The sequence below is a fragment of the Chlorocebus sabaeus genome, chromosome 1 (genome assembly GCF_047675955.1).
Source record: "Chlorocebus sabaeus isolate Y175 chromosome 1, mChlSab1.0.hap1, whole genome shotgun sequence".
Classification (NCBI taxonomy): Eukaryota; Metazoa; Chordata; class Mammalia; order Primates; family Cercopithecidae; genus Chlorocebus; species Chlorocebus sabaeus.
Window position 1 is genome coordinate 85,161,645 of NC_132904.1, and position 14,930 is coordinate 85,176,574.

The following is a 14,930-nucleotide window of genomic DNA, read 5'->3' on the forward strand; positions in this document are numbered from 1 at the left end:
CAATTTGTGATTACAATTTAACTTTACAGTTCCTCAAAACATGTTCTTTAATTCATCTGGGAAACCAGAACTTTGAAGCCTAGTAGCTGTTAAACAAAGGAAAATCAGACTGTCTTAACAGTGCAGAATCAAAGAATGTCTGAGATACAAGAGATTTCAGAGAGCATCTACTCTACAAGCTGAAGAAAGGAAGCCCTTGGGCTGAATTTGGCCTTTAGATATGTTTTATTTGGCCTAAATGCCGTTTTATGGAAATTTCACATTAATATCTAGCTTTGTGGATTCTCTTGATAATCAGAAGATGTGACAACACTGGCTCCATTTTCTCACATGGCAAATGCTCTGGACCCTGTCTCATCCAAGATTGTGACCTTCTAATCTGGTTCAATAAACTAATATTACAGATAAGGAAAATAAGACCAAGAGGACTTACCTAAAGTCATACCTTTAGTTAGTAGAAGCTAGCCTCAGAATACTTGCCTCCTAATTTCTTGAATAGTGTTATTTTCATTATGTGAGCCTAAGGAACCATTGTTTAAGAATGCTTTTGGCAAATTAACTCAAGACTATAGAGTAATAAAACAAGCAGCAGTTTATTTTTTTAAAAAAATCTTGAGTTAATTCTTTGTGTTAGTTCTTATTCTAGGTACTAAAATACTTTCAGATTGTCCTCACAGTTTCTTCTGTACCGATTAGTAAGGGAAGGATAGTAAAAGGAAGGAAGATATAAGGGAAGGGATCCAAGTATTTTCTTGGAAGATGATTATAAAATCTGGAAAATACTATTGGATAACATATTATTGCAATGAAAAAGAAAACTGCAGTAAATCAAATTCTCCCTACTCTCATTTATTTTGTGAATCTACTCATTCTTTATGCATATGGCAAATGGATTTCAGTTATGCACAGTGGATGATACCATATTTTTTTTCTGCTGTGACAGAAGGGCAGGACATCCCTCCAAGCCAGAATTAATCTTTTGTCATTATATGCTCCCACAGAAATGTGTTTATATCTCTATTACAACACACAATACTCTCTGCCATGCATTAGAATTTTCTATGTGCTTGTCTGTGCCCACCACAGAGTAGGAACTCCCTGAAGGCTAACATTTGTCATGTTTATCTTGGATCTTCCATAGTTTTTAACACCATGGCTTAGACTAGGCAATCCATTTCTTCATTTTGCATTTGCTAAATGCCTATTCTGTGCAAAAGCCTCTAAACATATCATGGGATTCAGAGATTACTTCAGAGTAGAAAATCAGCCCTATATGGATCAGACGCACATTGATCTTGTTTATCATTGTATTTCCAGCACCCAGAACACTGTTCAACATTGTCAGTAATATAACAGTGGATCATACTTATGATGGTTGAAGGTGGAATAGACTTACTGTATGGAATCTAACAGAAAGTGGGCCCAGCAGAGAAATGAAGGTGCATAGAAACTGATGTTTATTTTCCATCAACCATTTTTCCATGTTGCTTAAGAGCCCGTGCAAGAACAGCTTAAGACCATTCAGTTGTTGCTCCTACCCATTCAGTGGCCTGAGCAATGGGAGCTGCACACCAATCTTCTGTGGCAGGCTGAGCACTCCAGTCTTCAGTAGGGAACTGCTGAATAGGCACAGAGGGCACCTGTGCACCTTCAGACCAGTCTGAAACCTCAGGCTGAGTAGTAGTGATCTCAGGAGCTGGAGCAGTCCATTCACCCTGAAATTCCTCCTTGGTCACTGCCTTTTCAGCAGCAGCCTGCTCTTCTTTTTCAATCTCTTCAGGATCTCTGTAGAAGTAGAGATCAGGCATGACCTCCCATGGGTGTTCATGGGAAATGGTGCCATGCATGCACAGAACTTCCCGAGCCAGCATCCACCACATCAAACCCACTGAGTGAGCTCCCTTATTGTTGCATGGGATGGTAATGTCCACATAGCACAGAATCTGTGTTACATAGAGCAATGGTAGGTAGGTTAACATAAGATACCTCCATGACAGGCTGGTGGTCAGCCCTGGGGTCAGTAACCACAAGAAGCCGTGGCTCCTGGAAGGCTGCCTGGATCTGGTTAGTGAAGGTTCCAGGAGTGAAGCGGCCAGCAATTGGAGTGGCTCCAGTGGCAGCAGCAAACTTCAGCACGGCCCTCTGGCCAGTTTTCCTGAAGGATATAACACTGACATCAGCAGGGTTTTCAATGGCAACAATGGCATGAGCCGCCAGCAGAAGCTTCTCCCAGGTCCTCTTCAGATTTATGATGTAGATGCCATCACTTTTATAGATGTACTGTTCCATCTGGAAGTCAAGATTAGTGCCACCTAAGTGGGTTCCTGCCGCAAGAAGAACATCCTCCTCCTTCATTTGCAGGACATCAAGGGCTCTGGACATTGTGAAAGTTTCCCTTTAAGTTACGATGGGAATCCAGAACAATGCTGTATGGACCCCTCTGTAGGTAGCGCGGAAAGCAGATCAAGTTTAATAAAACAAATGACTAGCTATTGATTTAGGGCTTAGGTGATGACTAGCGTTCTAGGGAAGAAAAAATATTCTATGAAAGGGCTGGAGTAACTGATGACATCACATAAATCATTCATCCTGTGCCTAACACTATACTGCCTATTCTTTGTCAGGCAGCGTGGCAATACTGGAAACCCAGAGCTGTATCCACATGCCTGTAGAGACACCAGTTCCGAATATTTGCAGCATCTCCAGTTTATAATTGTGCCCGAAATACAGGCAGTTGACCTCTGAATGCTCATATTGAAATGCAAATGAACACAGCAGCTGCAGAAAGATGAGGCTTCTTCAGGGAGCTTCAAAAATTCAACAGGGATTGCACACTTCTACGTGCAGAACACCAAATTTTAAATTTAAATGATTCACCATGAACAGCCGGTTGGCAGCCCTCTGATGACTATGTTATTTTAGATACCATATCTCTCATTCACATTACAGTATTTTGCAGAACTTCCATATGGTATGTAAATGAAAGGAGAATTCCACAGGGGCATGAAGGCTAATGGTTATGATATTATTTAAAAGATTGTGTGGCAAAAACCATAGCATTAAAGTCTTCTTACTATACTAAGACCAAACTCCTAGACCAGACTTTTCCCACTTGGCCCTGTCTATCTTCATCGCCACCATTCTTTTCCATGAGTTATATTTAAACTGTGTTTTGTAATGTTTCCTGAAGATGTGGCTTTCCCATTTTTGTCCAATTAGCTTTTTGTCATACATTAAAACACAATCTAGTGGTCACTACGATGAATCCTTGATAGCGTTTCCCAGGTAGAATTGAAAATGATTCTTTTTTCAGGGCTCCCTCACTTTGAAAAGAAGGAAAATACTACTTTCTTTTAGAGTTGTGAGAATTATAGATAATACATATGGAAGTTATGACCCCACAACAGGTACCAAATAATTAGAAACTTGCTGTTGTTATTATACATCTAGTACAATTTATATGCACAAGATCACTATTAGTATATTTCTATAATTAACACACTCCATCTTTGAAAATTTGAGAATTACTGTGCTTATTTATTCACACAGTGTTCTAGAGTTTATGCTTCTGACAATGAGATGCAAAAAATGTAAGTTCCTTTAAGATTTTATTTCTAATTAAAAATAATGAGCATGCTAAATGAGAATTCCATCTCTTATAATAAGCACTGTAATTGAAATGAAGTAGAAAATTGCAAAAACGAATTACATTGCAGTATGTAAACCTTCTACAAAGAATTGAACCAGAAAATGCAGAGTTCACAAATTGCACACGTGGGAGATTAATCATCATCTCTAATACAAGAGATTTGATTAGGGTAGGAAGTAGATCTGTATAAAATGTTTAATATTGAATCATTTTTATCAAAAAGTATTTTATGAAGCTCCCTCTTCTGAGTGTAGTGGCTATTGTACCAATGGTACAAATTTTGTAAGGTATAGATATTCCTTTAAAATCACAATGTTATTTTCAACCATGACAATAATTATTTTCTATAAGCCATTTTACTCTGAAATATTTCAAAGGTAGCCACTAAAGAAGAGATAGGAGAGGAAAGTATCCCACAGGTGCTACATTCTAGGTGCTCTACACTTATGACCTCATGTAGCCCTCACAGCAAACACATAAGCTAAGCATCATTTTCTACCCTTGCTTAGATGAGAACATTTGAGCTCCAAGAGTTAGAATAAAATGTTAAATGACATAAAGCTAAAACATAGTTGGGGAGAATTTCAAACACAGTTCAATCTGACTCTTTCGACTATGCCATCTGCAGTATACCTAAACTTCTGCAGTATACCTAAAAGGAACATTTTCTAAATTATTATCATGTTTAAAAAGAAGTAACAAAGATAAGAAATTGCTTAAATACACTATCCACCTTACCATTATGAATACACATTTATTTCACTATAACCCAGACTTGAATTCCTTTGATTTATGGGATCACACAGCTCAGCACATAGCTCAAGAGCTGCATGCTGGAGGGAGCTACGAGGAAGGGGTGGGGGCGGCAGACACCTGCCTTCTGACATTTGATCTTTTAATCAAAACCTGATATATATGCATTTATTTATTCAGTGAGTATGTATGGAGCACCAACTGTGTGCCAGGGTTTTCCAGTTAACAGAGATTGCAGTAAATATTTCTTAAGAATCTAGTGTGTCCTAATATCCATAAAATTGCAGTAGAAGAATTAGTCTCATGCATATGCATATGGTTTAGCTTATTTGGAGTCATATAACCTAGGTTTGAAACTATTTTTCCACTTACTAGTTGTGTAATCCTGGGCAAGTTTTATTTATTTATTTATTTATTTATTTATTTATTTATTTATTTATTTATTTTTATTCAAGAAAATCTACTACATTTCTTTTTTTTTCTTTATTTCTTTTAATGATTTATTTATTATTATGATTATACTTTAAGTTGTAGGGTACGTGTGCACAACGTGCAGGTTTGTTACATATGTATACATGTGCCATGTTGCTGTGCTGTACTGGTTAACTCGTCATTTACATTAGGCATATCTCCTAATGCTATCCCTCCCCACTCCCCCAACCCCATGACAGGACCCAGTGTGTGATGTTCCCCACCCTGTGTCCAAGTGTTCTCATTGTTCAATTCCCACCTATGAGTGAGAACATGCAGTGTTTGGTTTTCCGTCCTTGCAATAGTTTGCTCAGAATGATGGTTTTTAGCTTCATCCGTGTCCCTACAAAGGACATGAACTCATCCTTTTTTATGGCTGCATAGTATTCCATGGTATATATATGTGCCACATTTTCTTAATCCAGTCTATTATTGATGGACATTTGGGTTGGTTCCAAGTCTTTGGTATTGTGAATAGCGATGCTATAAACATACATGTGCATGTGTCTTTATAGCAGCATGATTTATAATCCTTTGGGTATATGCCCAGTAATGGGATGGCTGAGTCAAATGGTATTTCTAGTTCTAGATCCTTGAGGAGTCGCCACACTGTCTTTCACAATGGTTGAACTCGTTTACACTCTCACCAACAGTGTAAAAGTGTTCCTATTTCTCCACATCCTCTTCAGTACCTGTTGTTTCCTGACTTTTTAATGATTTCCATTCTAACTGGTGTGAGATGGTATCTCATTGTGGTTTTGATTTGCATTTCTCTGATGGCCAGTGATGATGAGCATTTTTTAATGTGACTGTTGGCTGCATAAATGTCTTCCTTTGAGAAGTGTCTGTTCATATCCTTTGCCCACTTTTTGATGGGGTTGTTTGATTTTTTCTTTTAAATTTGTTTAAGTTCTTTGTAGATTCTGGATATTAGCCCTTTGTTAGATGGGTAGATTGTAAAAATTTCTCCCATTCTGTAGGTTGCCTGTTCACTCTGATGGTAGTTTCTTTTGCTGTGCAGAAACTCTTTAGTTTAATTAGATAATCCTGGGCAAGTTATTTACTCTCTCTAAACATTATTGGATTTTTGTTAAAAGGACACTAATAGTAATTGTGTCATAAAATTTGATGGGAGCATAAAATGAGATAGTATAGGGAAAGTGTGGATAAGAATAGAACCTAGCAAGCAACTGCTTGTTAAGTGTTAATTATGATGATGATAATAAGATCACTTATTTTTTATTTTTTCAAGACAGAGTTTCGCTCTTGTCACCCAGCATGGAGTGCAGTGGCGCAATCTCAGCTTACTGCAACCTCCGCCTCCCAGGTTCAAGTGATTCTCCTGCCTCAGCCTCCCGAGTAGGTGGGATTATGGTGCCCACCACCATGCCTGGCTAATTTTTCATATTTTTAGTAGAGACAGGGTTTCACTATGTTGGCCAGTCTGGTCTCGAACTCCTGACCTCAGGTGACCCGCCGGCCTCAGCCTCCCAAAATGCTGGCATTACAGGCATGAGCCACCGTGCCCGGCCTGAGACCACTTATATTGTCCTCAATTATCAAATTAAGCTATAGAAATCTTCATGATTGGGCTTCATAAAATACAAATCGCTTTTCTAATTTTGATGGACCTCTTATTTTACCTAGATTATGGAAAACTGTATTATGTTTTCATTTGGGAAATTGAAGTAGCTTTTATTCTCCTGTGTTCCTTTTACTTGACTGCCAAGCAATGGGAATGTAACCCAGGCTCAGTAAATTGGCAGCTGTATTCCAGGAATCTGGAGAAAGCTAAGTAAAGCAAAAGAATGATCAGTTTTTATTTGCAATCATGTTCGTGATAGGGTGCAAATGTAGTCATACTCTGGCCAAATTGCTAAAAGCTGTTTCCTGCTTCCTGGAAGCCTATGGACCTGGGCCAACTTTCCAAACTTGGTCTTCCAGCTACCAGTACATCCGGGTGGTGGGGGTGGGCAATATTTTTTAAAAACCAATACTGTTTATGTCATTTATTTGTCTTAAAAAAGTCAAACTAAAATTGGTTTTTAGTGATCGCAACGAAACCACTGGCATGAGTCAAAATGTTGTTTGGAAAAGCAACCTGCAATCAACTGGATACATATTTACTAATTATTTAAGTTCCAATTCAACTATTGATTTTCATAATAATGAGTGGCTTGGCTCTCTTCAGTGTTTGATGGGCTTGTATGAAGGCCTACAGTCCAAGAGAATTAAATTATTTAACTTTATATTAAAGTCAAACCATGGACCAAAAGTTTTTGAGCCAAATTATTTAAGAAAGAAAATGCAAACGTCAAATTCAGTTCACTACTGGCTTCTCCTGATCTGGAATAGCATATGCCTCGCACCCTGGAACCTGATTTCACAAGGAAGAATACCTTCCAATTATCTGTGACTATTTGAATCTAGTAATTCTGCATAGAGAAAGAATCACCAGATGAATTTTCTTCCCTCTCTTGTCTGCTGAATAAGCTTAATTAAATATTGCCTGAGAGGATAAGAGAAAACCCTGGGCCATGCCTTATGGACGTACTTATGTACATACTCCAAAGAGAATGAGAAACATGGGAGGAAGGAACAATGACAAGAGGGAAACTGAAATAAGAAAGTAAAAATTTCAGGCTGGGTATGGTTTCTTATGCTTCTAATCCCAGTGCTTTGGGGGACCAAGATGGGAGGCTCTCTTGAGCCCAGCAGTTTGAGGTTGCAGTGAGTTATGATGGCACCACTGCACTTCAGCTTGGGCAACAGAGCAAGACCCTAACTGTAAAGAATAAAAATTAAAAATTCAGGCATCAAGGGAACCCTTATTGCAGAAAATTTGCTATGTGCTTCTTAGACAATCAATTAAAACATCAGTTTTGCTTTCTAAATTTTTCCATGTGATACTCAATAATACCTGGTTATTCAGGATTTTTTTTAAAAAACCCTTTGAAGTTATTTACTATGTTTCAGACTTAATTTTCCCCTGTGTTAGAAACAGAGGTAAGATATTGATACAACTAAGATGGTGTTATTGCTAGGGGATCTAGGAATACAGAATTGTATAAAACTATAGCTACTGTTTTGCATGAGGTTTACTTATGTGATACAGTCTTGCCAAACAATGACTGTACCTCATATGTGAAATTAAAATGCTTTATTATTCAAACCATGGTCATTTGGAATGAAGTAAACCTAAATTTTATATCAAAGGAATCTATTCCTCAGCCTCAGATGCAAATCTTACACTAGTAAGATTTGGCAGCTCTACAGGGAACAGGCTAAAGAACTCAAGGGTGCCAAAGATCCAGAGAGCCAGGATTTCTACCTCACTCAGAGAACAGGGAACAAAATGGCCAGGCTTGCCTCCAGATAAGAATGTGCCCTACTTCAACTTACTTCCATAGCAAAAGTGTATGAGGAAAGAGAGAAAAGGCTATACCAGTGTCCCTGACTTTGAATCCATAGTACCTCTGCACTCTATCACAGGTGGAAGTATCCTGGAATCTAGCCAAATTGTTACACAAAGAGTAATTTTTCTAAGGAAAAATCCTTAGAAAAGAAGTATTGGATGGATTTTCTTCTTCATGGGTCACAATTCGACATTCATATTAAAAATTATTAAGCACCAGCATCGTACCAAAATTATCGTATAGAATTGTGGGCATGAAAAGGCCATGCAATTTACTCTTAAGATTCTGTAACCTAGAGGGAATGTTTAATTGGAGAGAGAGGGAGAGGGGCAAGGGCTGAAGAACTACCTGTTGGGTACTGTGCTCACTTCCTGGGTGATGGGTCTAACCATACTCCAAACCTCAACATCATGTAATATACCTTTGTAACGAATGTGTGCACGTACCCCTAATTCTAAAATAAGAGTTGAAAAAGAAATGAAAATAAAAACAACAAAAAATCAAGCAAACAAAGAGCGATAACACAAATTCAAACTCTTCCTAGAAAAGAAGAGAGAATTTGTAGCTTGGGTCAAAGGAGAAAGCTATAATGATTTCTCCTGTGCCACAGTCTAGGCAAAACACAAAAATTCCAGGTAGAATTCAGAGGTAACAGGCAGTGAGTTCTAAGAAATGTCACATATACAGAGCAGGTCTTAAGTGACTAGCTTATTATTATTATTTTTTTTACCAGATTACCTCACACTAAACTTTCACAGACATACTTCTTGGCCAATTCTTCCAACAATTTTGTAAATTGAGAGCAGCCTTTACAGGTTACACCAAATATAGAGAGATTTAACAACTTGCCTAAGGTTACAGAGACAGAAAATGGCAGAGAAGCACTACTGCTAAACACAGCTTTGTATAATGCCATGGATTACATATCTATAGTATAGATAAGAGGTTTTAGATCATAAAACATTCTTAAATGTTGCTTTTATATTTTGCTAGAATTTCACAGATGTAAAACATGCCAATTAAAGCAGAATATATAAAGTAGTCTAATCGGAAACCTTCTGGCAATGAGAGTTTGCACTTAGTTTATAAATGCACAAACCTCTCCACTGTGACTCATAGAGATTTCTGACTTCAATTTATTTGAGTTTCATTTCTCCATACAATGTAATTTTTGGTTGAATTCTTTCTTAGATTTACATTCTTTTATGTGTTCGGAAGTGTTGTGATTCGCGGCTCTGTGAAATTGCTAGAAAAAAGTGCAGAAGAAATATGCCTAATAATGTTGTAATTTATTGAGTTTTACTAAATGCTAGAGACTATGTATTATGGACTAAATTGTGTCCCCTCAAATACCCCCAATATGTTGAAGAAACTCTAATTCCAAGTGTGATGGTATTTGGAGATGAGGTTTTGGGAAGTAATTAGGTTTAGATGAGATAATGAGGGTAGCCTGTTCATGATAGGGTTAATGTCCTTAAAAGAAAAGATACCAGTGACTTGATAAAGAAGATATGAAAAAAATTTGATTCATGCCTTGAATTTCTCTCCCTTTCTGCCAAGTGTGCACATAGCAAGAAGTAGGCTATCTGTAAGTCAGAAAATGAGACCTCACCAGAATCCAACTATGTTCACATCCTGATCTCAGGCTTCCAGCCTCCAGCACTGTGAAAAAAAAATGTTGTTTAAGCCACTGTGTCTATGTTATTTTCTTATGGCAGCCCAAGCTGACTTAACACTATGTTAAATGCTTCATAGGTACTATTCCATGTTCTTCTCATAAGATTTCTATCTGCTAGGCATTTAATATTATCCCAAATTTACAACTGCAGAAAGTGAAGAAAGAGAGTTTAAGCAATTTGTCCAGTGTCATAGAGCTATTAAGTGGCAGAGCCAGGATATAAATCTAGCCTGTCAAATGCCAAAGCTTGTGCAAAACCACTTTACTGTGATGTCTTCAATGTGCATAACTTTTCATTTCCATAAACCCACCACTCACAAATCAATCAATTTAATCACATTACCACATTTATGAATACGGGATACATGAGTTTACCTTACATTTCTTTGTGGAACATTTTTTAGGTCTGATGGACCCAGCTCTTCCTGTAATTACTATCTGAAAGATGCACATTAGGGACAGTTTCTAGCTTTCTATTCACTCTTAGTAATTTTGCATCAGGGATTCTTCATTACCACTGCATGTCATTAAGATGTCAGTCATACTCCTCCTAATTGCCTGTACAACAGCGACATGTGTACACTTCAAATTTGAAATATTTTAAGCAGAACTCACCTTCTCTACCGCAATCTTGCCCCTTTCCCTATTTCTTTATTTACAAAATTTTCTCAATCACCTAAAATTGAATCCTATAAGTCACCCTTGCCTTCCCCCTTTCCTTCAACCCTGCAGAGGATCACCAAGTTTACCTCATTCTTCTGTCACCTAACAATAACTTCTATGACACCCTCAAATTCCCATCAGCTTAATAAAATAAAGGTAATCTCTCCCTCACCCAACAAACTCTGAATTATACTGTCAGATTAACCTTTTTAAATTTGGCTTTTGATTACATCATTTTCTTCAAAAATCTTCAACAATTAAGATATAGAAGAAAATTCCCCAAATCATGGTTCAACATGCATGATTTGAAAAATCTTTTCAAACTTAAATTCTCAGTCTTATTTGTTATAATCTGTGACACTGAGTAGGACATGTATTTTCTCAACTCCATTATTCAGTTTGCCAAGCTGTTTAAGCTTGAAATACTCTGCCTCCAACTCCTTGTCTCACAGCCCAACCAAACTTCAGGATTCAATTCAAAGACTAGGTATGTCATTAATCCCTGATTTCCCCAGATGCATGAATTCTCTACTTCTCTAATGCCTAGAACCACATTAAATCACATTTCAACTATTTTCTACTTATTATGTATAATCTTGTATTGAAGGTATTCCCAGATAAATTATAAGATGGAAGAGATTAACCACTAACTATTCTTGGCCTCTTCTCTTGTAACTCTTAAAACTAATTCAGGATCTTGCTTAATGGATGTTAAAAAGTGGTAATTTGATAAAGAATATATGAAAGAAATTTAATTCATGCCTTGAATTTGTATCAATACTTCATTGAAAAGAAATCATGTGCCAGTTAGGTTATATTTAATGTCTGCTCTGATAGTCATGAACCCTTGAGCTGATCAGTAAAATGTTTTGCAAGCAACAGCTCAAATATCCTGGATCTATTCCAAAATAAATTGAATTGGCAGGGTCAGTGGGAATCACTATGGTAACAGATGGATCCTTTAATTCTTGTAGTCACTTTGGTGTAGACTGGCATTTACATATCATGACAAAGGCCTGCTGCTGTCCATCATGAACAGGAGAAAGGTATATCAAGTCATGATAATTAACAATAGTTGCTATGACAATAGACTCAAGTAACCAGTAGCTTAATACAATAAAAGTTTATTTTTTGCTTATATCACAATCTAATATAGATTGTGAAGTGCTCCTGACTCTTTTAAGTGACTCAGGGAGCCAAGCTCTTTCTAATGCATGATTTTGCCAACTTTGGATCCCTTTTTTTCTAGTCACATGAATGTAGGAGGGAGATTGAGACCAGGGTCTTTTGTGTATTTTTAGAACGCAGGCCTTTAAGTAGCACACATCACCTTAGCTCATATTCTGTCGACCAATTATAGTCAGGTACTGCAAAGTAGGTTTGCAAATGGTGCTTTCCTATGTGCTCAGGAAAAGGAAATGGATTTGCTGAACATCTAACCTATCTTTGCCATACCAAAGCTCCAGCACCTGAAGGAATTTGATATCTGGATCTGATGGTTATTATTCTGGAAGAAGGACCCTGAAAACGCATTTGTACTGGGACTATTGGTAGTGTGAAAATTCTTTTAACATAAAATTCCTTCAAATGACCAGACCTTCTTTGGTAGAATTCCATGGCAGGGCTATGCTCAGTAATACCCAACAACTTTGCATTGCTATTCATTCTCAAACTCAAATATGTCAGCTATGCATCAAACATATTTATAGTCTGACTGCACCTTACCTATCCCACTTTATCTCTGCTTATGTATAGTGTCTTTTCTGCTTTAATCTTCCTAATCCATTTCTGTCTGTGAACATGGCAGGCAAATTCTGAGACCCCCTCCAGAGGTAGAGGGTTTTGTGAATTAGAATGCCTTCTTTATTGAGGATGGACAAATAGAAAACCTCTTCATGATGGACTCTTCTACTCCAGCTACACTTCCCTATTTCCTCAGGCTATTCTGTCTACTTGGCCACTTACCCATACCACCCCACTTACCCACAGTATCCCCATGCTGTCTCCTCCAATTGCCCTTGGATACTCTGACCTGATTTGATTTCTCCTATCCACAGACGTGCATGACTTACTCTTTGAGTTACACATTCCCGTGATGCTTGATAACCAGACAATCTGTTTACAGCTCTGTGGCAGTCAACGTTATCTGTTACAAAAAAGGCCAGTTCAAGTCCTGTCTTTGTCTAAGTCCTCTAGTGGCTTCATGTCTCAGTTGAATAAAAGCCAAAGTCAGCACAGTGGCCCACACAGCTTTCCAAGATCTCACCTTCTGTGACCTCTTTGACATCATCTTCTACTTGTTTCCCCAACTTACTTTGCTCCAGCCACATTGGTCTCCCATCTGTTTCCTTACCTATGACAGTTCCCACACCTCTCCAAGCTTTATTCCTGTAATTTCCTTCTCCTGAAATCATCATCTCCCTTAACAACTTGGGTCACTCCTTCCTCACTTTCTGGGTTTTATACAAAATTCAGTAAGGTGCACCCTCCCGAACACTCTAAATCCTATCTCCCTGCTTTATTTTTCTTCTAGCAATTATCACCATCTAATACAATATATATTTCACTTATCTATTTTGTTTTACTCTATCTCCCCTAACAGGAATTTATGTTCCATGAAGGCAAGACTTTTTGTCTGTTTTATTTACTTCTGTAACTCTAGTATCTAAAATGCCTAATGATATATAGTAGTTATTCAATAAGTATTTGCTGAAGGGAAAATGACTCGTCTAGTTTTAATCTTTTAGTGTATCTTTTATTCCTTAGCAGAATGTAGAGACCCTGAAGTTAAGTACTAGATCATATATTTTCCTTGTATTCCACTCCAGGGTTGCCCAGTATTGCAAAGGGCTTAATAATAATTTACTAATGTAATACACACACACACACACACACACACACACACACACACACACACACACACACATACACACACATTGTGATGGAGTTTCACTCTTGTTGCCCAGGCTGGAGTGCAATGGCTTGATCTTGGCTCACTGCAACCTCTGCCTCCCAGGTTCAAGCCATTCTCCTGCCTCAGTGTCCCAAGTATTTGGGATTATAGGCATGCACCACCACAACTGGCTAATTTTGTATTTTTAGTAGAGACGAGGTTTCTCCATGTTGGTCAGGTTGGTCTTGAACTCCCGATTTCAGGTGATTTGCCCACCTCGGCCTCCCAAAGTGCTGGGATCATAGGCATGAGCCATTGCACCCAGCCAGTTATTATATTTTATAAGTCAAGATCTTTCATATCATTTCTCAGTGACCGTATCTTTGATAGAAGGCTCTCCTGTCTTCAGTACCACGTCACAGCTGTGGGGACAGCAGCTTCTTTATTTAGCAGCCATCTGGACTAGGTGTCAGTTCTCTGTAATTTTTAAAGGTTGTGACACTGGCAATTACTAAAATGTCAAAACACTAGGCCAACCATGAGGACTGTGGCAAAAACCTTCCCACATACTTGTCATGGTGATGTGGGTAAACTCATATATAGCATTTGACACTCAGCCATAAAATTGAAATTAAAGTTAGTTTTTTATAATATCTTAGAGAATGGCACCTTGTATAAGACAGGTATACCACACTAAAACACATACAGGAATATGAAGAATAAGGTTATGAATAGGCAGAGGAAACATCTGTTTTTTGTTTTTACATTAAATGTTATATTCTAGTAATATGCTGTAAATCATCATTCCTAGCCTAGATATTATTGGGAAATATATTTACTAATACCACACTTTGTATTTCTTTTCCACAGTAACCTAAATGCAAATATTTTCTAAAGCACAATCGATTGTAAGTGTAAAGTTTTAATGTAACTTTTCTTGAGCTCCTTTTATAGGATCTTTACCTGTATCATACCATTTTATCCCCATGGTGACTCTAAAATATAATTATTGTCTGAATTGTAGAAATGAAGAAGGTAAGGCTAAGTAACTGGTCCCTGGTTACAGAGTGAGTGAATGGTGAGCTGAATTTAACGTAGGTGATCACTCCAAAGCTCTCACTCCTGTGCATTTCACAGCATGGCTTACCTGAGCCATCTGAGAGACTGTGAGAGAATGATTCACTGAGCAGCTCAAAAGGGACAAGCTTAGGTATTAAAAGCAGGAGGAGAAAAACATCCTTTTGTAAAGTAGATTTCCATTTGGTTACAGACATCAAAATCACAAAATATATGAGAGATAAGGGACTTGGTTATTTGCTAGAATTCTTTGAAACCTGAGAAATAAGTCTGGCAGATGATTATTTTATGTTTTATAGATATATATGTATAAAAGGACAAATAGATGTT

General features: G+C 37.6%; 1 protein-coding gene and 1 pseudogene across 4 annotated transcripts in view; both read right to left on the reverse strand.

Annotated features, from left to right (window-relative positions):
• The window catches only part of GRM5 (glutamate metabotropic receptor 5), a 564,924-nt gene that overhangs the window by 113,386 nt on the left and 436,608 nt on the right, over window positions 1-14,930 (reverse strand). The window lies entirely within an intron of this gene.
• On the reverse strand, window positions 1,439-2,466 carry LOC103248192 (small ribosomal subunit protein uS2-like; annotated as a pseudogene).